This window comes from Amblyomma americanum, chromosome 10, assembly GCF_052857255.1.
Source record: "Amblyomma americanum isolate KBUSLIRL-KWMA chromosome 10, ASM5285725v1, whole genome shotgun sequence".
Classification (NCBI taxonomy): domain Eukaryota; kingdom Metazoa; phylum Arthropoda; class Arachnida; order Ixodida; family Ixodidae; genus Amblyomma; species Amblyomma americanum.
Window position 1 is genome coordinate 86,763,073 of NC_135506.1, and position 8,753 is coordinate 86,771,825.

The 8,753-nt window shown below is 51.3% G+C and overlaps 1 pseudogene; it reads left to right on the plus strand.

The window, feature by feature from the left end:
- The first annotated feature begins 350 nt into the window (after positions 1-350).
- Positions 351-1,503, plus strand: LOC144108527 (uncharacterized; annotated as a pseudogene).
- The last annotated feature ends 7,250 nt before the right edge of the window (positions 1,504-8,753 follow it).

Here is an 8,753-nt window from a genome sequence, read left to right on the forward strand (position 1 = left end):
CCAGCCACATCCACCGCCACTGCCGCTACCGCAGAATGGGTTTAAGGAGGTTTTCACCTGACGCATCTCGACCGCGCTACGGTGATCGACCAAGGGATATCGAGCAGTACCTGGCTGATAGCGTGGCTGATAGTGACGCCAGTCCCGGTCGCCATCCCCGAGGTGGTTCTCTTTGCCCGGCCGCCCGTCGTCCTCTTACCAGTTCTGAGGTATGTCCCCACGTCGGAACAACTGAAGTCGGCGTCCTCCGGGGGTAAGGCCGCCGCGACTGGACCGAGTAAAGAGCCTCCACCCGACGACCTCGACGACGCGCTGCGACCGACGATGGCCTGACCCGACTGTGATAGCGTGAGCACCTAGCGAGCCGCTGACGTGTCATTCCGTGCTGCTGATAAGCTGCGCACGGCACGCTATCGGCGCACTATAAGAACACCATGCTCTTGGCAATAAACGTTTTTTTAGTTCTGGACCTTCGTCGATGCTAGTCGTAGTTATTTCACTGGCGACGAGGATGGGATCCGTCGGGACTGGCCTGCCAAGCGTGTCTGGGCAAGATCGGACGACGCACATCGGAAGCCACTAACGCGGACTGCAAGTGGCTGGCGGCCAGGGGCAAGCAGCTGACAACGGATCCTACGCACCAAGCAAGACATCGACACGATAAGTAACTGCACCGAAGCGTTGTTACGTTTACGTTGTTACGTTTGTGCACCGAAGCGATGTCGCGTCTTGGCAGAATCGATGAGTACGACCCCAAGGTCCAGAATTTTGATTCTTACTTGGAACGGTTTGAACATTTCGTCAGCGCCAATGAGGTCTCGGAAGCAAAGAAACTGTCAGTTTTTCTAACAGTACTTGGCGCAGAGGCGTATGAAGTCCTCAAGAACCTGGTAGTTCCAGCGCTTCCCGGTGAAAAGACTTTCGCTGAAATCAAGATTCTGCTGAAGAATCACTACAGCCCGCAAACTTCAGTCATTGCTGAAAGGTGCAGGTTTAACCGCCGAGTTCAACTGGAGCAAGAGAGCGTAGAAGATTTCGTTCTGGAGTTAAAACACCTTGCTCGGAAGTGCAATTTCGGAGACTTTCTGCAGGATGCCTTGCGAGACAGACTGGTAGCAGGCATTCGCAATGAGGAAACTCAGAGCTCTGTTCACCACGGAAGGCTTAACATTTCAAGGCGCATGCAAAATTGCGCTGGATAGGGAGTTGGCCACACAGCAGGCCGCGCTATTGCAACAAAGAGGTCGCAGTGAGGCACTCAACGCGGTGGGAACGCACGAGAGGTGCGACCGAAAGACAAAAGACTCAACGCGAGGAAAAAGTCAAAAACAGAAGTGTAGCCGCTGTGGCAAGGCGCATACTTCAGACAGCTGTTGGTACAAGAGGTACAAGTGCAGACGGTGCTCGAAAGTGGGTCATCTTCAAAATATGTGCCAGGCAAGCCGTGAAGAACTAAAAGCGCATCTAGTATCCGAGTCATCGGAAGAGGAGTCCACGTTATAAAGTTGCGACGCTACGCCTTCTAAGAAGAGCTATGTTGTGTCTGTGAATGTTGAAGGCCACGACCTGCCAATGCAGGTTGACACCGGTGCTTCTGTGACTGTTGTGCCGGAAAGCGTGTACGCCGCTAAGTTGTCGCATGTCAAGTGTGAGCCAACGAAATTGGGGCTCAAAACTTATACAGGTGAAAAAATGCATGTGATCGGTCAATGCAATGTCACTGCTCGCTATGAAGGTCAGTGCGCCGTGTTACCTATTGTTGTTGTGCGTGAGGGTGAGCGCAATCTGCCTATACTTTTAGGCAGGAGCTGGCTTGAGAAGTTGCAGCTTAACTGGAAATCTATTTTCGCCTTGAGCATTGACGACAGGGTGTTGAAGTTGCATTCCAAGTTCCCTAGTGTATTTTCTTCCACTTTGGGAGCGATTAGTAACTATGAGGCAAAATTGGTTCTGCAGCCAAAGTGCACTCCTGTGTTTTGTAAGTCCCGGCCAGTACCCTTTGCGTTGCGAGAAGCGGTAGAAAAAGAACTTTCTGACCTTAAAAAGAAGGGTGTAATCGAGCGAGTAACGCAGAGTGAGTGGGCAACTCCCCTCGTAGTGGTTCCAAAGAAGGAAGGTGACAAACTAAGGTTGTGTGGCGACTTCAAAATCACGCTCAATCCGGTCCTAAAAACGGATCACTATCCATTGCCCCTACCGGAAGATTTGTTCACAGCCGTTTGTGAGGGAAAAGTGTTCTGTGTGCTTGACTTATCATCAGCATACCAGCAGGTGATGCTAAGCCCGGAATCCAAAGCAATTGTTACAGTAAACACGCACCGGGGGCTCTATCGGTACAACAGACTTCCCTATGGTATAGCGAGTGCCCCGGCTTTGTTCCAATCTTTAATGGATAAAGTCTTGATGGGCATTAAGAATGTAGGTTGCTACATTGAAGATGTCATTGTAGCTGGCCAGGACATAGATGACTGCGAAAAAACACTTGAGCTAGTTTTGCAACGATTGAACGAATACAACATTACTCTCAAGGCAGAGAAATGCAAGTTCTTTCTAAGCTCAGTGTGTTACCTCGGGCACAAGATAAGCTCTGAGGGGATACATCCCACTGAAGGCAAAGTGAAAGCAATCGCCCATGCTCCTGAGCCGGCGAATGTCACAGAGCTGAAAGCTTATCTAGGGCTACTGAACTACTATGGCAAATTTTTAAACAGCCTAGCGTCTGTAGCAGAGCCATTGTACAAGCTACTTCGAAAGGGAGAGCGTTGGGTTTGGACGAAGAAATGTAGCGAGGCGTTTGAGGCCACGAAACAGCTCCTTATCAGCAGCCGAGCGCTCACGTACTACGATGCACGCAAACCGCTGGGGTTGCAATGTGATGCATCAGCGTATGGTGTTGGAGCGGTCATTTTTCATGTGTTTCCCAACAGCCAAGAGCGTCCAATTGCATTTGCTTCGCGTACCTTGACACCTGCAGAAAAGAACTATGCGCAGTGTGAAAGAGAGGCTCTAGCTCTTATTTTTGGTTTGCAGAAATTCCACAAGTTCTTGTATGGCAGGAAATTTGACTTGTACACGGACCATCAGCCACTATTGGGAATTTTGGGTCACAACAAAGCCACGCCAGCATTAGCAGCTGCCAGACTACAAAGGTGGTCTTTAATTATGTCTGCTTACCAGTTCACTCTGAAATACCGCAAGGGAACTGAAATTGAGGTGGCTGATGCTCTGTCAAGATTACCTACTTGGGGTTCTGCTAAAGCAGAAACTGCGGAATGTCTGTCTGTTTTCGAATGCACCCGGCTCACAGCGCGGGATGTGTCAAAGGAGGCTGCACGAGACGGCACCCTCAGCAAAGTAATCGAGTATGTTCGGTCGGGTTGGCCAGCAAATGTCGTGGACGAATTGCAACCTTATTACGTCCGTCGCCTGGAACTCTCCGTCGAACAAAATTGTCTCACATGGGGGACGAGAGTAGTTATACCTGAGAATCTGAGGCCCGCAGTCCTGTCCTTGCTTCATGAAGACCACCCTGGCTCTAGTCGAATGAAAATGTTAGCAAGAAGTTTTGTGTGGTGGCCCAACATGGACAAGGCTATTGAGGAGTACATAAGGAAGTGCAGAGTGTGTCAACTCGTACTACCGGCAGCTCAGCCTGTACCTCTCCAGCTGTGGCCGTACCCAACAAGGTGTTGGCAAAGAGTACATGTTGACTATGCGCAACAAGGTAACCACAACTTTCTTGTCTTGGTGGACGCCTACTCTAAATGGGTGGAAGTTTGGCCTATGACGTCAACTACCACCTCTCAGACTATTAGTAAGCTTCGCAGCCTCTTCGCAGCGTATGGTTTTCCAGAGGAGATTGTCAGTGATAACGGCCCACAGTTTGTGTCGCAGGAGTTCGCAGCATTCTTGTCTCGTAACAGTATCAGACATACTAAGACTCCACCATATCACGCAATCTCTAACGGAGCAGCCGAGCGGCTAGTCCAGACAACCAAGAAGGCGCTTTTAAAGCAAGTGTTGTCCCTAGCTGAACACGGAAAGCAACAACCCTTGCAGGAAGGGTTAGACAGTTTTTTGATGTCGTACAGGAGTACCCCTCATTCTCTAACTGGGAAGACCCCAGCCGAGCTGTTTCTGAGGCGACAGCCGCGAGTTAAATTGTCGTTCCTCAAACCGAGTTTTGTGCAAGACATGACTGATAAGCAACGATGCATTAAGCAGCAAAGAGACAAGGACAGGGGCTGTGAACGTGCTTTCGCCGTGGGGGAAAGGGTGTTTGTGAAGTGCGTGCGTAGTGAGGACACCTCTTGGGACGATGGCACTGTGGTACAAGTTGTGAGCCCAGTGACTTATCTCGTGCGCGTGACGGGTCAAGTTCGATTTGTGCACGCCGATCACCTCCGCCCTTCTTTTGCACGACCAGCCTCGCTATCGCAGCAGGCATCCCTACCAAGTGAGCAGCCTCGGGAGTCGCCTGGGTCGGCAGGGCCCACAGTTGAGACCACGTGCCCCGAGGAGACATCGTCGGCCGGCACCAATGCACCCGCCTCGCCACCTTCTCCGGCAGCCGACTCGACTGTGCCACTCGACGCTTCAGGTGATTCGCGAGAGTCTTCGCTGCCAGCCAACGACGACGCTGTGGTGCCTCCTCGCCGTAGCCAGCGTATGCGCCGGCCCCCGGATTGGTTCAGACCATCAGACTTCAAGAAATGACTTCGTGTTGTCTAAGGGGGGAGGAGATGTGATAGCGTGAGCACCTAGCGAGCCGCTGACGTGTCATTCCGTGCTGCTGATAAGCTGCGCACGGCACTCTATCGGCGCACTATAAGAACACCATGCTCTTGGCAATAAACGTTTTTTAGTTCTGGACCTTCGTCGATGCTGGTCGTAGTTATTTCACCGACGACCTCAATGACACGCTGCGACCCACTGGTTTCCGCCGAAATTCCGGCATCCGCCGACAACCACGACGTTACCGCACTCGTGTATATCGATGCCGATTTTTCTGTAATGAGCAGACGGTTAGACACGGCCCTGAGGAAGGTTCTCACCCCTTGGTCTGGGTCGCCGATCCGGACAGCTGGTGGCCACGTGGTAACTCCGATCGGTTTCTGCACTTCTGGAATCCAGATCCGCGGTGTTACTTTTCCTGGTTGTTTTGCTGTGTTACCCGAGTGCTCCAAGGACCTCATACTCGGTTTGGATTTCCTTCAGGTGTACGGTGCCGTTATCAACCTTCAGGAGCTAATCGTGTTGTTTTCCATCCAAGGCCCTATCGACGTTGATACCTAGCAACCCAGGGCTAAGTTATGCGTCTGTGGCGACCATGTATTGATCCCGTCAAGAGCCAGCATGTCTGTTGCCATAGAGTGCGATAGCAGCCCCAGCACTGGAGGCATCGCTGAAACCAACATCTCGCTGCTCCTGGGTGTGCAAGTCTGTGTAGCTGGCGGTAATATTGAATTAAACAGTTGGCGAACAGAACTTCTGGCGACCAGTTTTGGTACTGAACCTCAGAGTTTACGTGGCAAAACAGCTATTGTGTATTTCTAAGAAGTTAGCGAATTCCCAGGAACGCACGCGTTGTCCGAAATCTCGGCATCCGTGGAGGCACCTACCACCCGTATAAAAACCGACGTGAACTCGAAGCTCCCGCCTAATTAGAAAAGCTGTCTGGAGAGCATTATAGAATCTTTCCGCGACTGTTTTGCCTCGAAATTTGAGGTTAGAGAGGCTACGCTCCCAAAGCACCGCATTATAGTTGATGCAAACCAGCGACCATGACGCCAGCCGCCTTATCAGATCTATTCGAAGGAACGTGATGCCATTCGCCGACAACTCCAAGAAATGCCCCAACACGACGTGATACAGTGTCGACGAGCCCGTTGGCATCGCCAGTTGTTCTAGTTGCGAAAGATGATGGAACGCTGCGGTTGTGTGGTGATTATAGACGTCTAAACAAGGTCACCAAAAAAGACGATTATCCTCTGCCACGCTTTGATGGCTCCCTGTACTGTCTACGCCACGCCACGTCCTTCGCATCACTAGATTTACGCAGTGGCTATTGGCAAATCGAGATGGACGTGCTCGATCGGGAAAAGACCGCATTTATTACACCGGAAGGTCTGTACGAATTCTGGGTGCTCCCTTTCGGCCTGTGCTCCGTTCCTGCCACCTTTCAGCGGATGATGGACACCGTGCTTGCCGATCTAAAATGGCAGTCCTGCCTTGTGTATCTGGATGCCGTAGTCATCTCCGCCACGTTCGAAGAGCACCTAAGGCGCCTGCGCGCTGGGTTCGTAGCAATTCGTTCGGCCGGTCTTTCCCTCAAGCCCGAAAAGTGTCGCTTCGCTTTCCAGCAGTTGAAGTTTCTCGGCCACATCGTTTGCGCTAAGGGAGTCATCCCTGACCCGGATAAGACAGCCGCTGTCGCCACTTTTCCGGTGTGCACCGATAAGCGAAGTGTGCGCCGCTTTCTGGGTCTCTGCGCCTATTATAGGCGTTTTGTGCCGAACCTCTCCCAGATCGCTGAGTCCCTCCCCCGCTTCAATAAAGATGCCGAAACGTTGTTCTGGGGCCTGGAAACAAATTCCACCTCTGAAAACAAATGCCTGGCAATTGTATGGGCAGTGAACAAATTTCGCCCGTATTTATATGGCCGCCCTTTTAGAGTCGTCAGTGATCACCATTCGCTGTGTTGGCTGCAAACCTCAAAGATCCCTCGGGGCGGCTTGCACGCTCGAGCCTTCGCCTTCAAGACTTCGATGTCACCATCGTTTTTAAGTCCGGTAGGAAGCACAGTGATGCCGACTGTCCGTCTCGTGGTCCTACCGAGGACAAACGAGCTGATCACGACGATTTTGTCTTTCTCGGCGCCATCTCCAAGTCAGTCCTCGCTCAACAACAAGGAGACGACAGTGAAATACGGCCTCTCATTGAGTACCTTGTAGGAAGCGCTGAGTCAACCCCCGAATCTTCTCACGTGGACTGTTGTCATTCTGCTTGCGCGGTGGCGTTCTGTATAAGAAAAACTACAACCCGCGGGAAGCTGCGCTCGTCGTACCTGCGGCCTTGCGCGACGAAGTCCTGTAGGCGTGCCCTGATGACCCATCTTCTGGTCACCTGGGTTTTTCCCACACTTTGGAGCGGATAGGCTTAAAGTACTACTAGTCCAGGGTTGCTGCAGTTGTCCAGCGTTACGTCCAAACTTGCCGCGACTCCCAGCGTCGGAAGACGTCGCCGACGAAACAAGCCAGACTACTGCAGCCTACTGATCCGCCTCAAGTCCCCGTCCACCAAGTATGCATGGACTTACGGGGCACATTTCCGGAGCCCTCACTGGGAAACCGCTACATTGTGGTTGCCACCGACTATCTCAGCCGGTACTGTGAAACTAAAGCTCTCACTCGTGGTACCGCTGACGAAATTGCGAACTTTTTCATTCATAATATTATGCTTCGCCTTGGTGAATCCATCATCATTGTAACTGACAGGGAACGGTGTTCACATCGGCCGTTACGCCTTAGCGGCACAAGTCACCGCAAAACAAACCGCTTACCACCCCCAAACGAACTGACTCACCGAACGGCTCAACAAGGCGATCGCCTACATGATTTCCATGTATGTTGACGCCGACCACCGGAACTGGGATGCCATACACCTTTACATCATATTTGCTTATAATACTGCTCTACAAGAAACGACGCGCTTTTCACTCCATTTCGTTTAGTACATACATGGTCGCGAAGCCACAGCCATGCTGGACGCCATGCTGCTTCCCACTAGTAGTACCTCATCTGTTATGGGTGCTACCCAATTTGTTCCTGACGCCGAGGCCGCCCGCCAACTCGCCCGACAGCGCATCCGGCACCAGCAAGCCCATGACGCTCGCCGCTAAACCTCCGCCACAGAGCTCTTAGTTACCATCCCGGAGAACAAATCTAAATTTTGAGCTCAGTCCACATGCGTGGGCGCTCCGAAAAGCTTCTGCGCCGATATTTTGGCCCCTACGAGGTACTCCGCCAGGTCAGTGAGGTGAACTATGAAGTTTCCCCTAGGAAACAGTTCGCTCTTCTCCACGGCTAACCTCCGAAGTTGTCCATGTCGCACGGTTGAAGCCGTACCACGCCCGCTTGCGCTTCAGGCACGTCTACAGCAGCCACCAAACACATGCGGCGTCCATTGTCTTCTTGCTTCTCATTGCGGCGGCAGCGAGTCGTTGTCCTTTTAAATATTATTTATACCCCGCCAATGATGAACGCTTTGCTCAGAAGAAGAAAAGTCTCCTTGTCGATAGGTTGCCAGACACCCTGAGGTGTAGCCTCCCTTCTTCACTTTTTGACGATCACTATATAAATGGTAAACTACGATATGGAAGAACAATATAAATAAAGCCAACTACGGATCTATACAGCAACTCAACCTGCGTTGTCCTCCTCTGTTAGTGCTGTTTCACTGTGATGCTTTACTTTTTACTGGCTCTACTCACTCTCTTTCCAAGCACATGGTAACAGCTTGACAAGGTACACGAAACAGTGTGGATGTATATATGTAGCGCTTATTATGTAAATATTTTTCTCACCGGTCCTAGATGCTTCTTGTCGCTTATCAGATAGAAACTCTTGCCGCACTTCTATCCTAGGCCTGTGTTCCTAATCGTGAAACCAATTATGTATTCACTCACCGACAGATTTTTGTAGCCCACAAAACTGGTAGTTCTAAATTGGCTCAGATTTTAAAAGCATTCCTAC